Here is a 16,689-nt window from a genome sequence, read left to right as displayed (position 1 = left end):
CGAGCCATGCGGGGCGTGTCGCACAGGAACTCGGTCACCGTTCCTTGCAAGGACTGGGCCGCGGTGGCCGGCGAGCCGCACGGTCGATTCTCGGCGTAGTTGGCGCTCAGTCCTGCTCGCACCACGGTGCCGAGGAAGCGATTTACCCCTGGGTTAAAATGGGGGAAGACTCGTGCGAATTTAGACCTTTCATGAAATGATGGAGGAGTGACTCAGTCATGTATAGTTGATTTGTATTTGAGAGGTTGATCCGAGTAAATTACACCTTTTGGTTTCTAAAACACAAACGTTTTACCTCTCTTGTAGAGATAACATGCAATGTACATGATAAATCTTCAAACTGCATCCTCCCATTGGATTCAAAAACCAAATTTCAACCAACGGCGTACTGTGGTCAAACTCATACAGGGAACACTAACCCTTGAGGGGTCTCGTTTTTTTGGAGAGGGCACTCAATGGGCTTTTAACAATAAAAAAACTCATTGCCTTCCCCAAATTCTGAGAGGGGCACACAGGGGGCACAATCGTCGAGCCGGGGCTTAGTTACACACTGATCAAGGCTCGAATGAAATAAATAGGCCCCAAAAAGGCAGGTACAAATCTAGTAACGGACCATTATTATTTTGTCTCTTTATTACTTACTTATCAACGTGATAATCACGTCCACCCTTACCCCAAAAGCCCGACGACTCGCGTCAAAAAAATTGCTTGAATAGTTTAAGACTTTAAAATCGCAGTAAGTTTGATATCCCTTCACCACCCTGAAATATTGTACTAGTATGAGATCGTTATTATCGTTACAATACCGCAGCAATCCAATCGGATCTGGACCGTGATTTGTCCCAAGCAGTGATCATTTTGAAGGTCGATTTTCCACCATGGATGCGGGTCACCACCATCATCAGCTGAAAGAGATTAAAAAAGTCACAGTAAACATTTTTCGTTTGTTTTAATGGAAAGTGAATTACTAATATTATTTATAACAACGCCCACCTATAATTTTATTCAGGGCGCTGTAGTCGGCTAATTTCTTGAAGATTGATAGATCGTGCAGCTGGCTCTAGGACGATGTTGTCTTAGCCGCCTAGTCGGTCAACTGAGTGAAGGGGGTGGTGTATTTAACACCCAAAATTGTGTAACGTGCCCTTTTGTACGCCGTATTTACCTTCTTGACCAGCAGTCCCCACCAGTATTTTGTAAAGATTGCCCCCCCCCCCTTTGTTTACACAGGTGCCTTTGTTTGCACCAGCGGTCTTTTTTAACGAGTGTCCTATTTTGGAATTTCGTGATAACGTCGGCAATAATTGTGCCGCCCTGAAAAGCGCCACCTATTGTCCGAGAGTGCCCATGGTCGTGCCGTTTGAACAGCGCCGCCATAGCCCCCCCCCCCCCCCCCCCCCCATTTAGATTTTACGGAGGCCAGGTGACCGGTGTATACAAAAAACCCGTCTATCTTTCAGCATGGATGAGGCGAGTGCCCTTTTCACACCCCTTCCCCCTTCCAGAATAAATTGACCTTGTTACGCCACTGCAACGTAGGTCAGTCAGTCAGACTAAGTGCAAAGAGCATATATCCGGTCCTAGCCTCTTGGACCAGCAAGTCACCTTGCACGATTATGGTCAATTACTCCTCCCAAAAATTAAAGCAATCCTCCCTTTTCCTTTTTGCCCGCAATAATAGTAAATACAGGATGGGTAAATATAAAAAAAAAATCGGATCTCACGCCGCAACGAATAAACTCCTTTGTACCGCATAAAAAACAGACAACGCAACTACTAATTCAAAGCCTGGCAAGGCACCTGGCTATAATTTGCATGTGCAAGATGATTTTTGAACACGTAAATGAGTCCCATTCGAGTGATTTTTTTTCCAACTTTCACTTGGGAGGTAACAACCTGAGTACATACAGTGTTTACACGTCAGTGAAGGGCAAAACTCATCACCCCGACGCAAACATTCCATCTCATAACTAGCCTTGTTCAATGCGGTCTCTCGGCTTTTTGTCAAAGGGAGATAATCGGGCCCTGGCCCTGCACCCACAATCAACGCGGCTACGTGCGTGTACCACCGACCCTTGTCCGTACGAACGGTTCGGTACTAACACAACCAGCAAGCACACACACGTGAGTACGGACTGTACATGTACATGTACGCATGGTGTAATAAGGCAGTAAATGTAGGCCTACTGTGTTCTGCGTGTGGGTGTCACTGATCTCTATATAAAGACTGGATAGCGGATATGCGTACAACATTCACACAGTAGACTTCGCATATTGACCAATTCGCCCCCGGTCTCACGAAAATGGCCGCGTATAATACGAACGTTCTACGCGTAAATACGCGCGCGTTGTATCAACAGTTGACGCGCATTTTGGTCACGTACACATATTATGATGTTCTAAAAGGGACACATTTCCGTAGTGATTATTATTTCAAAACGCCGAAAAGTTATATTTGCGGCATTTTAGTAACCACGACGTTAGAAAAATTGTAGTTAACCTTGGTCAGTGATGGTGGTCAAAATATAAGTCAAGTGAACCGCGACGTTACAAAAGAAATCATGCTGTCTATAAAAACGGCAACTTGTCCTTTGTAGATCACCAGCCGGTCTCACCAATATGGCGTCAAATTCGTACATTGTGCGGCTCTGTATTAGCTATCCAGTCTTTATATAGAGATCAGTGGTGGGTGTACGTACGTACGTACGTGTGGGTGATATACGCGCCGCGTGGCCTGTCGACGCGACTAGCTCATGCATGCACTGTGTGTGCCTGGCTGTTGTACGAGTACATGTACGTGTGTGTACGTGCGTACGTGCAAGCATAGCCTCGCTGTATGGTACAAGTTACTTTCTCACTAGCAGCGTACGGGCATCGATTATGTGCACGCAATTATGCCTTGCCAAGTTGATTAGGGATTTTCTTATCGGCGATTTTATCGGCGAATCGATAAGCCCAACGCCTTGGTCAAGGCTATCTTATAACACGTAAATGATCCTGCACCCGGGTGAGAGAGCAGATAGTTGGAGCATACTGCTCGACACCATTGTAGGAATGTGTTTGGTCGTAAAGTGGCTTTTATATTCTTCATGCGCAGAGTAATAATGCGCGGAGGACTCGGGAAAGGACTACGCGACTGCAGCATTATAACAACAGAGAAATGATTGTCCTCACTCTATCTTATAACAGAGAAATTATCCGCTCCCTTTAAGAGCTTACTCGTGTGTGCGAACGTAGATGGAATTCCATCGATCGCCTTGTACGAATGGTAAGGACTGCTGTGCGTTGTGCTCTGTGATGTTGGCTTTCCACTCAAAGAAATTGCTGCAAAAATAAATGAGTGATAAATTTCAAACAATATAAATGAAGAAATTACAAAATCTTTTCCCTCAAAAGGAGGAGACTTTCACAAAGAATGCTGGCCTAAAAAGATAGTATGTTGGGTTAAACGTAATGTGGGGGATGGTATGGACAACTGTAGTAGCCTAGAAGTACATGGATAGGGAGGTTTGAACAACGGGTTAAAGGTTAGACGTAGAAACCCACTGTCTGTCATTTACGAAGAAACTTTGAAAAACCCTGCTCATCTACATGTAATTATGCCCCCCCCCCCAACAAAAAAAAAAACAACCAATTTTTGTCACACTATAGCGCTGCATAAGCGACAATTCAGGTCCCTCAATAATAAAAACAGTTGACGTGTGTGTATAAGAAACACCATTTGATAAATAAATTAAGGTACTCGAATCAAGATTAGCGCTCCAACGGCTCCATCATTTCGAGGATTTGTTTTACCCCGACTTCGCGCGAAAATTTAACGCAAACGTAAATTTTTAAGGAAAAAAACTGATACCTGGTGCACGTTTATATTCGACCATGTTCTTTCCGACAGGACGAAAGTTCGCCAAAAATCAGTGTTTCGTATTGTTTACCAGCAATATTATTTTCATCTGGGTCACCGAAAATCCAATAAATCATGCCTTAAAATTTCCCACATTTATGGAGAAAATGTTGAAACACCTTGTTTGGTTACATCTGATGTGGTGGTTTGTTGGCATAGCCTGCACGTATTTCCAGCAATGATAATAAAGCCATCGAAATTTGACCAAACTGGCAACATTCATGTCAATGATCGATCAGGTTCTACGTTTGTTTGAGACACACCTAGCATAGACCTAGGCCTATACATACAGTTTTTCTGTTGGAAGAAGCTTCTTGAAAAGAAGCATATGTGACTGACTCAAATTTAAATTATGTATCCAGAAATTCATTCGCACGGTAATTACAAAATGTACACGCATGCCGCCGAATTGTCAAGGTGTTATTGTGGGGACGTTTGTGCTGTACTATCCCTAACTATCCCCACATCATGAAAACCGCCATTTAGAGCCCCAAAGGGCGCGTTCCGGACGAAAGTGTCCCTTTAAATTCTTCAGGGTTAACTCTTTAATGCCGGGAAAATTATCGATATTGAGTGACTTTATATTAACCATGTTGTACCAGTGAATGATTAGAGAGAACACACGTCTCATCTCCAATGGTTTTTCAAAAGTTCCATGCGAGAAAAAAAATGCTACCTCTGTCAAAAACAATTTCGCAATGATTTTGTCAAACCTTCCCCAGCTTTCTCTATGGGGCAAGACGGGATCGCAGTACGTCCATGATACGACCCTCCCCTTTTCCCCTCGCTTTTATACCACGCACACTATAAACTAACAAGGATCTAATAACAAAAATTATGTTTTAAAGCTAGTGGTCTTTCTTTTCCCTCTACCTATCGTTAAACAAGACGTATAGTTACACATGCATGGCCACGCACAAATTTCATGTATGACTATGAACTTGAACACTACTAAAAGCGAACCAACACATCAACTTACCTCTAAATCCGCAGTGAACGTATTGAAAGCAGCACAGCTGTGTTACCAAGAACAGAAGACACATTTCTCCCTCAGAACCCAATCGCCAGTGAAGACGATTCCCTTCCTTCAGCATTTTGAATTTGTATTCCTTTCATCTATTCCTCAGTGGATGAAAACTTGAAATGGAGGAACGCTTGCACAGCTTTGCCGATCGCTCCAATTCACCCTAATGGTACTGATCAATTTTATGGCGTTGGCACCTTCGCGTTCAATTAATAATGAACAGTTCCCTTGGCAACGAACTCCGTTTTATGAGGCATTTACCGAGAGATCTGACTTTTACCGAACCTCCCAATTACCCGGGCTATCAAACTAACGGCGCAGCTTGCTGGCCGAATTTTTCTTCACAACATTGTAGCTATGTTTATTAATTCAAAAACAAGCGCAGCACGTTGACGATTGAACAATTATAGAGATCTATGTCTGTTTGCAACAGAACATAGGGCTTTTCTACGGAAGCCCGTTCGTGCCAGATTTTAAAAGTGAAAAAAAAAATATTTTTATTGCGAAATAACGCAATAGTTTTGTGAAATAACGCAATAGTATTGCGAAATAACGCAATAAATGTATTGCGAAATAACGCAATAAATGTATTGCGAAATAACGCAATAGTATTGCGAAATAACGCAATAGTTATTGCGAAATAAAGCAATAGTTACTGCGAAATAACGCAATAGTTTTGCAAAATAACGCAATAGTATTGCAAAATAACGCTTGCGAAATAACGTAATAGTTCTTGTTCAATAAACCCATTTTTTTTTGAGAAAAAATGCATGAGTCTGAATGATTGAACCTATAGGCGTACTTAGGGCTACTTTAGGCCTACTTATAGGAAATTCTCACGTCATATTTTTCTGACAGATAAATTTTTATGGTGTATAAAACCCACTCTGCATGGCGGATCCTGGATTTGTAAAGGGGGTTAGCGGAGGACAAGTAATAAATAGGACCAACGAGATTGTTATTTCACGAATCTTAGGAAACATTGGGATTTTCTACCCAGTTGGCATTTTTCCAGACGGAAGATGATGGTTAATCATCCCAACCATCCCCATAACCCACCACTGCCTAATGACCCCCATAAAACACGTTTTAGCTTTGAGAACAAATGGAGACTTAAAAGTACAGTTCTTTTTTTAAAAACTTTTAAAAATTCGTTCAGTTCTTTAACAAGCTTAAAAAACTCTTTTTTAATTCATATCAGAATACGGCTTTGGTGATTATTGATGCAAGGCATCCTTTTATCAGTTAAAGTTGAATGGACCGGTTATGTAATTTTGGGAGGGGGTTATTGCGGGGAAAACATTTTAAAGTTGGAAAATCATTCTTATGTAATTATCATTCGTTTAAATGTATTAGTTTTCTTCAGCGTGGTGGAATGCTGAGCGTATTATTGATGCATCCCCCAACCCAAACAACCATTCCTCAAAACATATCATTATGTCAGTACAATTTCCCCTGCATTGTTACAATACGAATGCACTGTGGATGCACCATTAAATTCAAGTGATTATTAACATTCTAAAGTTTGTTTCCTTCAGGTGCATGGGAAAAACGCAGTACTTGTAGTTGCGAGGGAATCATTCAGTTCTCTTCTGTCAGCACGCGTTTGTGCTTGGTGGCCATATTTTGAGTCGGTTGTGTTTAAAAGAAAAATCAGAACGCACATGATTCAATAGGGGGGTGTGAAAAGATAATAAAGCCCTTAAAACTTGTTGCCCCTTTCCCCCCGGGCAAACATACCACAGAAATGTCTTTTATGGCAACGTTTTCTGAAAAGATCAAACATAGGCCTTCTGGTTTTCAGCACCCCGCCCCTTTCAAGCAAAACCGTACCAAGACAAGAGCACAATGGATAAAAACGCAATGACGAACAGGAACTTCAAGAACATTTCATCAAATTTAAAATGGACAAATAATAAAGGCCAAACTGAACATCCGGGGTGAAGTTTGTGCAAGACAGTATTGCGTTATCTCGCAATTTGTATTGAGTTATATCGCAATAAGTATTGCGTTATTTCGCAACACTATTGCGTTATTTTGCAATAGTATTGCGTTATTTCGCAAAACTATTGTGTTACTTCGCAAAACTTCGCCGCTTTGTCAAATGCTGGCAAGTTAAGTCACGATGGCCTTGGCGAAAGGCTAAGGGAAACTCGGCATGAATCTCCACGAGAGACTATTAATTATATTTTAGCCAGTGACTGAAATGTATATACGATGACCCAGAGGGGACATTGGGAACATGAAGATTTTTGCTACGTATTACGTACGTACGTATAATACCTGCATACGTATAACACGAAACAAAAAATCGTCATGTCCCCGATGTCCCCTTTGAGTCTTCGTATTAAGTAATGCGTGTAGCGAGGCCACAATACAAAAGTGATCTGATAATATTTCTTTGGATCGCTTAAGAGTTGGGGGCTGTCAGATAAAAAAAATAAGTACCATTTAACGGCACCGTCGTTCAAGGATAGAACACGACAATGGGGAAAAGTTTTTTTTTTTTTTAGATGAGTTGGACAATAGGAGACGCCAATGTGATGACGTGGTTCGAAAGAAAGAATCTCAAGTCTGAACCGTGTGTATTCAATCCACCAAACCTTTCCTGTTTTTGCTGGTACAAGAGGGCCAGCCGAAAATTCTCTTTGTATCTATTGTAAGCCCAGATCTAGAAGCTCAATTAATTTTAATTGCATTCTCCCGGCGTTGACATCTTTATGATATTTTAAATTACTTTGTGGTCCACACAGACAGTTCTCAGAGACTCTCTGTCTCCATTTGTAAGGTAACACTGGGCTTGGTCGTAGAACCTAAAACCACATCCTAGATTCTTAATATTTGCTGTCCTTGGTTTAATGAACTTACACACAATCCATTTTGTTTCATTTCTGTATTTAATCAGCCCCTCTCCCCTTAAGTCTTCACTCCTCTCCTCTCGTCTCTTGTCTTCTCTCACTCTCGTTCTGAACGTCCACCAGAACCAGCTCTCTGTCAAGTGATTTTAGTCTGTGCTTCAAATAAAAACACATAGACGCGATGATCCTTGTCAGGAGTTTTATTTCTTCAAGTGTTCAAATTTTTGTTCTGTTCAACTTCTTCTATCCGCTCTGGCTATACCCGCGCTACGCGGAGACATCATTTTGAAAACATCTCTCCTGTTGATAGTAACCAAGACTCTAGCACTATGGCGTGTCAAACGTTGCAATATTCAATATTTTGCAATATATATGTTGGATGTTCAATATGTGTTTGTTATCTTTTACATTTATGTGCGATGTTCAATATAAGTGTGCGATGTTTTATATTTATATGCGATTTTCAATATGTGCAATGATTTTGACGATATAAATGTGCGATATTTTCAATATTATGTTCGATTTTTTGCATTAAATGTGCGATGTTTTTCGATACAATTGTGTGTGTTGTTTTACAATATATTTGCGATATTCTCAAATATGTTAGCAATGTTTTACACATATGTTTGACATTTCGAGCTATTTGTATTCGAAGTTTCATCGGTATGTTTGCATTCGATCTTTTGCAATATGCATTTGATGTTTCCCTTTCCTTCGATGTTTCGTTAAGAGTCAAAGTCTGGTTACTAGACCGCAAAAGTCTGACCATTTTGCCTAAAGTCAGTGTATGAGACGTCAGGGGATCGCGTAAAGTGATTAGAGCCAGACCTAAACGGTAAAAACCGGAATTGTGGGTAATTCTTTAAGCATACGCAGTGCGTTCATCATTGTTTGGGCAGTACCCCCAGCTCTGCCTGTACAACCCATGGTGTTATGTGCATCATCTATGCATTGAGGAGTGCATGACACATGGTCTGAGCTCCAAGGCCGATGTGCACCTGTCCCGTTTAATGATCCAGTTACCTGATAATTTGTTAGCATAAGCTGAATGTAAAATTGGGCAATATTAGATGTTTATGAAAAAATTCAAATTGTAAAGGGTTAACCTTGCATTTTTTTTTTTTGCAAAATAGGACACAGTCAGATGATTCTGGAAAATTGCAGATTGTTGTTAAGGCTAAACCCTGTATTTCTAGCAAAATTGGGCAAAAAGAAATGTTTATGGCAAATTTTAAATTGTAAGAAGTGTACCTTGTATATTTAGTAAAAATTTGGCAAAATCAGATTTGTATGAAAAATCTAAAATTTGGAGCATATTTTAATAAAATTGGGCAAAATCAGATGCTTCTAAAAAATCCAGATGTAAAGTTTCCACAAAAACAGCTGTTGAAAAAGAGCCCAATGATGAACTTTACTGAGTCTGAGGTCTATCGAGGGGACGATCCTTATTTCAACTCCTGGAGATTCGCTGACTGTCTCTATTTTTCTTTTTAAGAAAGTCGAAATAGCTGAAGAGGGAGGTGAGAATCTATATGTGCCCAGATACAAAGAGTAGAAATCTACGCATCTGCCTTTTGAAAATACACAATTGCGGTGTTTATTGTTGCGTAATGATCCGCCTAGCACACGACTGTTTTGCACATTAGGCTGTGTTATGCAGCTTCCTAACAAACCAAACACACTGGGCTCATTATATCGACTTGTTTTTACCCATTAAGGTAAAGCAAATGGACCCAGTAATCTTCCCGGCGCGTTTGCTCACCTATAAAGACAACTTTTCTCAGATTAAGTAAAATTCTAAGGTAACGAAATGGCCGAGTGGTTACGATTCGTCGTCCACGGTTAGCGGGGTCCCGGGTTCGAATCCCGCTGGTGTCTTTTTGGTTTTTAACGAATGAGTTCAATTATTCACTATAAGAGATTTAATTTCCCGTCGTCAAGTACCAACAGTACCTTAGCTTAATCGGTAAGCACTGCTGCTGGTACTGTCCGCGAGTTCCAGGTTGGCGCCTTCGTACAGGTTCAGGGCATGTGGTCCACTCGGAGGATCAGGGCTTAGGGGCCGCCCTGTTCCTCCCTTAGCTCTTTGCTTTTACATGGTGCCTGGCCCTCCGGGGTTATATGGATGGATAGGGAAGGAAGTGTGTATTGGTCGGGGACGCCGAGACCCCGGAAGAGAACTAAGGGATCGGCTGGGGCATTGTTATGGCTCAGACCGATCCCTGAAAGCTTGACTAGCACATAACTTTTTGATTTTTTTTACCCTTTATCTTTTATACTTTGGGTTAGTTTGATATCTCCTGCTGCTCGGCAGGTCTACAGGAAGTATCAAAATTGAAACAAAGGTGTATGTCATAAATCAATGAATATTTCATAATTGACTATAATCAAAACGGAGTCTCGTTTGATCAATTTGACTATCATTATAAAATGACGCGATTGCCAAGTGACGTAAGAAACGCCATAAATTATACCGGGAAAGAATAAAGATGTACATTGTAATATAAAAATTATTCATACATCTTTCAAATAACGTGTCTTTAATTGTGAGCATTCCAAACAATACAGTAATTCGCAATGGTATTAGAATGGTATATGATAGCACGATCAATGCGTCTCTATTAAATTTAAAAAAATATATAATTAAGGCCCCTATGTGTGAAATATTCTTTGATTGACTATGAGCATTCCATACGAATGAGTTGATTCGCAAAATATAGCAACAACAAAAGAGAAAGGAAAAAGAGAAAATTCCTTTACCCTAAGACACTTCATGTATTGATTTAACAGTTTGCAAGGGGTTAACCTTACATTTTAGCAAAATTGTGAAATATCAGATGTTTCTGGACAATTGCAGCTTGTAAGGGATTAACCTTGCATTTTTAGTAAAATTTAGACGTTTATGAAACATTTCAAATTGTCAGTGGTTAACCTTGCATTTTTTAGCAAGATAGGGCAAAATCAGGTGTTTATGGAAAATTTCAGTTTGTAAGGGGTTAACCTTGCTTTTTTTAGTGATATTTGGCAAAATAAGATGTGAATGAAAAATCAAAAATTGTTAGGGGTTAACCTTGCCAAATTAGGGCAAAATCAGATGTTTCTGGAAAATTGCAGATTGAAAGGGGTTAACCTTGCTTTTTTAAGCGAAATTGGGAAAAATCAGATGTTTTTTGAAAATTGCAGATTGTAAGGAGTTAACTTGTCATTTTAAGCAAAATTGGGCAATATCAGATTTTTATGAAAAATCTCAAATTGTAAGGGGTAAACCTTGTATTTTTAGCGAAATTGGGCAGAATCAGATTTTTCTGGAAAATTTCAGTTTGTAAGGGGTTAACCTTGCTTTTTTTAGTGATATTTGGCAAAATAAGATGTGAATGAAAATTTCAAATTCTAAGGGGTTGAACTTGCATTTTTAGTAAAATTTGACAAATTTAAATGTTGATGAAAAATCTCAAATTGTAAGGGGTGAACCTTGTATGTTTTAGCAAAATAGGGCAAAATAAGGTGTTTATGAAAAATGTCAAATTGTTAAGGGTTCACTTTGCATTTTTAGCAAAATTGGGAAAAATCAGATTTGTATGAAAAATCAAAAATTGTAAGGGGTTAACCTTTGCCAAATAAGGGCAAAATCAGATGTTTCTTGAAAATTGCAGATTGAAAGGGGTTAACCTTGCATTTTAAGCAAAATTGGGCAAAATGAGATTTTCATGAAAAAACTCAAATTGTAATAAGTGAACCTTGCATATATTAGCAAAATTGGGCGAAATCAGATGTTTCTGAAAAAAATTTCGATGCAAGGAATTAACCTTACTTTTTCTTTAGTGAAATTTGGTAAAAATTAGATGTTTATGAACAATTTCAAATTGTAAAAGATTACCCTTTGCCCAATAGGGAAAAATCAGATTTGTATAAAAATCAAAAATTGTAAGGGGTTAACCTTTGCCAACTTAGGGCAAAATCAGATGTTTCTGGAAAATTGCAGATTGAAAGAGGTTAACCTGGCATTTTTAGCAAAACTGGGCAAAATGAGATTTTTATGAAAAATCTCAAATTGTAAGGGGTGAACCTTGCATTTTTAGCAAAATTGGGTAAAAACAGATGTTTCTTTAAAAGTTCAGATGTAAGGGGGTGAACCTTGCTTTTTTTAGTGATATTTGGCAAAATAAGATGTGAATGAAAATTTCAAATTCAAAGGGGTTGAACTTGCATTTTTAGTAAAATTTGACAAATTTAAATGTTGATGAAAAATCTCAAATTGTAAGGGGTGAACCTTGTATGTTTTAGCAAAATAGGGCAAAATAAGGTGTTTATGAAAAATGTCAAATTGTTAAGGGTTCACTTTGCATTTTTAGCAAAATTGGGAAAAATCAGATTTGTATGAAAAATCAAAAATTGTAAGGGGTTAACCTTTGCCAAATAAGGGCAAAATCAGATGTTTCTTGAAAATTGCAGATTGAAAGGGGTTAACCTTGCATTTTAAGCAAAATTAGGCAAAATGAGATTTTCATGAAAAAACTCAAATTGTAATAAGTGAACCTTGCATATATTAGCAAAATTGGGCGAAATCAGATGTTTCTGAAAAAAATTTCGATGCAAGGAATTAACCTTACTTTTTCTTTAGTGAAATTTGGTAAAAATTAGATGTTTATGAACAATTTCAAATTGTAAAAGATTAACCTTTGCCCAATAGGGAAAAATCAGATTTGTATGAAAATCAAAAATCAGATGCTTCTTGAAATTGCAGATTGAAAGGGGTTAACCTTTCATATTAAGCAAAATTAAGCAAAATCAGATGTTTCTGGAAAAAAATCCAATGTAAGGTATTAACCTTGATTTTTTTTTAGTGAAATTTGGTAAAAATAAGATGTTTATGGAAAATTGCAGAATTGTAAGGGGTTCAGATTGCATTTTTCTTTAGCAAAATAGGGCAAAATCAGATGTTTATGGAAAATTTCAAATTGTAAGGTGTCAACCTTGCTTTTTTAGTAAAATTTGGAAAATTTAAATGTTTATGAAAAAATTTCAAATTGTCAGTGGTTAACCTTGCATTTTCAACAAAATAGGGCAAAATCAGGTGTTTATGGAAAATTTCAGATTGTAACGTTAACTTTGCAGTTTTAGCAAAATTGGGCAAAATCACATTTGTATGAAATATCTAAAATTGTTACGGGTTAACCTTGCCAAATTAGGGCAAAATCAGATGTTTCTGGAAAATTGCAGATTGAAAGGGGTTAACCTTGCTTTTTTAAGCGAAATTGGGAAAAATCAGAAGTTTCTTAAACAATTGAAGATTGTAAGGGGTTAACTTGGCATTTTTAGCATAACTGGGCAATATATGATTTAAATGAAAAATCTCAAATTGTAAGGGGTGAACCTTGTAATTTTAGCGGAAGCTTTACATCTGGATTCATAGAAGCATCCGATTCTGCCAAATTTTAGTAAAATATGCTCCAAATTTTGCTAAAAAAGCAAGGTTAACCCCTTACCATTTTAGATTTTTTATACAAATCTGAATTAGCCAAATTTTACTAAATATACAAGGTACACCTCTTACAGGTTAAAATTTTTCATAAACATTTCTTTTTGCCCAATTTTGCTAGAAATACAAGGTTAGGCCCTAACAACCTACAATTTTCCAGAATCATCAGATTTTTTTCCCAATTTCGCTTTAAAAATGCAAGGTTAACCCTTTATAATTTGAAATTTTTCATAAACATCTAACTTGCCAAAATTCACTAAAAAAGCAAGGATAAACATCTAATTTTCCCAATCTTATTCAAAAAGCAAGGTTAACCCCTTGCAATCTGCAATTTTCCAGAAACATCAGATTTTTTTCCCAATTTCGCTTTAAAAATGCAAGGTTAACCCTTTATAATTTGAAATTTTTCATAAACATCTAACTTTGCCAAATTTCACTAAAAAAGCAAGGATAATCCCTTACATCTGAAATTTTCCAGAAACATCTGATTTCGCCCAATTTTGCTAAAATGCAAGGTTAACCCCTAACAATTTGAAATTTTCCATAAACATTTGATTTTGCCCTGTTTTGCTAAAAAAATGCAAGCTGAACCCTATACAATTCGCAATTGTTCATAAGCATTTAATTTTTACCAAATTTCACTGAAAAAAAGGAAGGTTAATTCCTTGCATCGGATTTTTTTTCAGAAACATCTGATTTTGCCCAATTTTGCTAATATATGAGATTTTGCTAATATATGCAATTTGAGATTGTTCATAAAAATTTCATTTTGCCCAATTTTGCTTAAAATGCAAGGTTAACCCCTTTCAATCTGCAATTTTCCAGAAACATCTGATTTTGCCCTAATTTGGCAAAGGTTAACTCTTACAAAGTTTGTTTTTTTCATACAAATCTGATTTTTCCCAATTTCGCTAAAAATGCAAAGTTAACCCCCTTACATCTGAAATGTTTCAGAAACATATGATTTTGCCCAATTTTGCTAAAAATGCAAGGTTCACCCCTTACAATGTGAGATTTTTCATGAAAATCTGATATTGCCCTGTTTTGCTAAAAATGCAAGGTTTAACCCCTTTCATTCTGCAATTTTCCAGAAACATCTGATTTTGCCTTAATTGGGCAAAGGTTAACCTATTACAATTTTTGATTTTTAATACAAATATGATTTGTCCTAATTTTGCTCAAAATGCAAAGTGAACCCTTTACAATCTGAAATTTTTCATGAACACCTGGTTTTGCCGTATTTTGCTAAAAATGCAAGGTGAACCCTTACAATCTGACATTTTTCATAAACACCTGATTTGCCCTATTTTGCTAAAAAATTCAAGGTTCACCCCTTACAATTTGAGATTTTTCATCAACATTTAAATTTGCCAAATTTTCCTAAAAAAACAAGGTTAACCCCTTACAATTTGAATTTTTTCATTCACATCTTATTTTGCCAAATATCACTGAAAAAGCAAGGTTAACCCCCTACAATCTGAAATTTTCCAGAAAGATCTGATTTTGCCAAACGCGCTAAAAATACAAGGTTCACCCCTTACAATTTGAGATTTTAAATATAAATCTGATATTGCCCTGTTATGCTAAAAATGCCAAGTTAACCCCCTACAATCTTCAATTTTCAAGAAACATCTGATTTTTCCCAATTTCGCTTAAAAAAGCAAGGTTTACCCCTTTCAATCTGCAATTTTCCAGAAACATCTGATTTTGCCCTAATTGGGCAAGGTTAACCTCTTACAATTTTTGATTTATCATACAACTCTGATTCGTCAAAGTTTGCTAAAAATGCAAAGTTAACCCCTTACAATCTGAAATTTTCCATAAACACCTGATTTTGCCCTATTTTGCTAAAAAAAAAAAGCAAGGTTAACCACTGACAATTTGAAATGTTTCATAAACATTTAAATTTTCCCAATTTTGCTAAAAAGAAAGGTTAACACCTTAAAATTTGAAATTTTTCATACACATCTTATTTTGCCAAATTTTACTACAAAAGCAAGGTTAACCTCTTGCAATCTGAAATTTTCCAGAAAGATCTGATTTTGCCCAATTTCGCTAAAAAATGCAAGGTTCACCCCTTACTATTTGAAATGTTTCATAAACATCTAAATTTTACTAAAATTGCAAGGTTACCCCTTACCAGCTGCAATTTTCCAGAAACATCTGATTTTTCCCGATTTTGCTAAAATGTAAGGCTAACTCCTTGCAAACTGTTAAATCAATACATGAAGTGTCCCATTTGACCTTTTTAAAACAAATTATTTTTCCAGTTTTTAGGGTAAAGGAATTTTCTCTTTTTCCTTTCTCTTTTGTTGTTGCTATATTTTGCGAATCAACTCATTCGTATGGAATGCTCATAGTCAATCAAAGAATATTTCACACATAGGGGCCTAAATTATATATTTTTTTAAATTTAATAGAGACGCATTGATCGTGCTATCATATACCATTCTAATACCATTGCGAATTACTGTATTGTTTGGAATGCTCACAATTAAAGACACGTTATTTGAAAGATGTATGAATAATTTTTATATTACAATGTACATCTTTATTCTTTCCCGGTATAATTTATGGCGTTTCTTACGTCAATTGGCAATCGCGTCATTATATAATGATAGTCAAATTGATCAAACGAAACTCCGTTTTGATTATAGTCAATTATGAAATATTCATTGATTTATGACATACACCTTTGTTTCAATTTTGATACTTCCCGTAGACCTGCCGAGCAGCAGGAGATATCAAACTAACCCAAAGTATAAAAGATAAAGGGTAAAAAAAATCAAAAAGTTATGTGCTAGTCAAGCTTTCAGGGATCGGTCTGAGCCATAACAATGCCCCAGCCAACCCCTTAGTTCTCTTCCGGGGTCTCGGCGTCCCCGACCAATACACACTTCCTTCCCTATCCATCCATATAACCCCGGAGGGCCAGGCACCATGTAAAAGCAAAGAGCTAAGGGAGGAACAGGGCGGCCCCTAAGCCCTGATCCTCCGAGTGGACCACATGCCCTGAACCTGTACGAAGGCGCCAACCTGGAACTCGCGGACAGTACCAGCAGCAGTGCTTACCGATTAAGCTAAGGTACTGTTGGTACTTGACGACGGGAAATTAAATCTCTTATAGTGAATAATTGAACTCATTCGTTAAAAACCAAAAAGACACCAGCGGGATTCGAACCCGGGACCCCGCTAACCGTGGACGACGAATCGTAACCACTCGGCCATTTCGTTACCTTAGAATTTTCCTCAAACTGAGAAAAGTTGTCTTTATAGGTGAGCAAACGCGCCAGGAAGATTACTGGGTCCATTTGCTTTACCTTAATGGGTAAAAACAAGTCGATATAATGAGCCCAGTGTGTTTGGTTTGTTAGGAAGCTGCATAACACAGCCTAATGTGCAAAACAGTCGTGTGCTAGGCGGATCA

Source organism: Patiria miniata, unplaced genomic scaffold (genome assembly GCF_015706575.1).
Source record: "Patiria miniata isolate m_02_andy unplaced genomic scaffold, ASM1570657v1 HiC_scaffold_9, whole genome shotgun sequence".
NCBI classification, from domain to species: Eukaryota; Metazoa; Echinodermata; class Asteroidea; order Valvatida; family Asterinidae; genus Patiria; species Patiria miniata.
Note: the sequence above shows the minus strand (reverse complement) of the source record.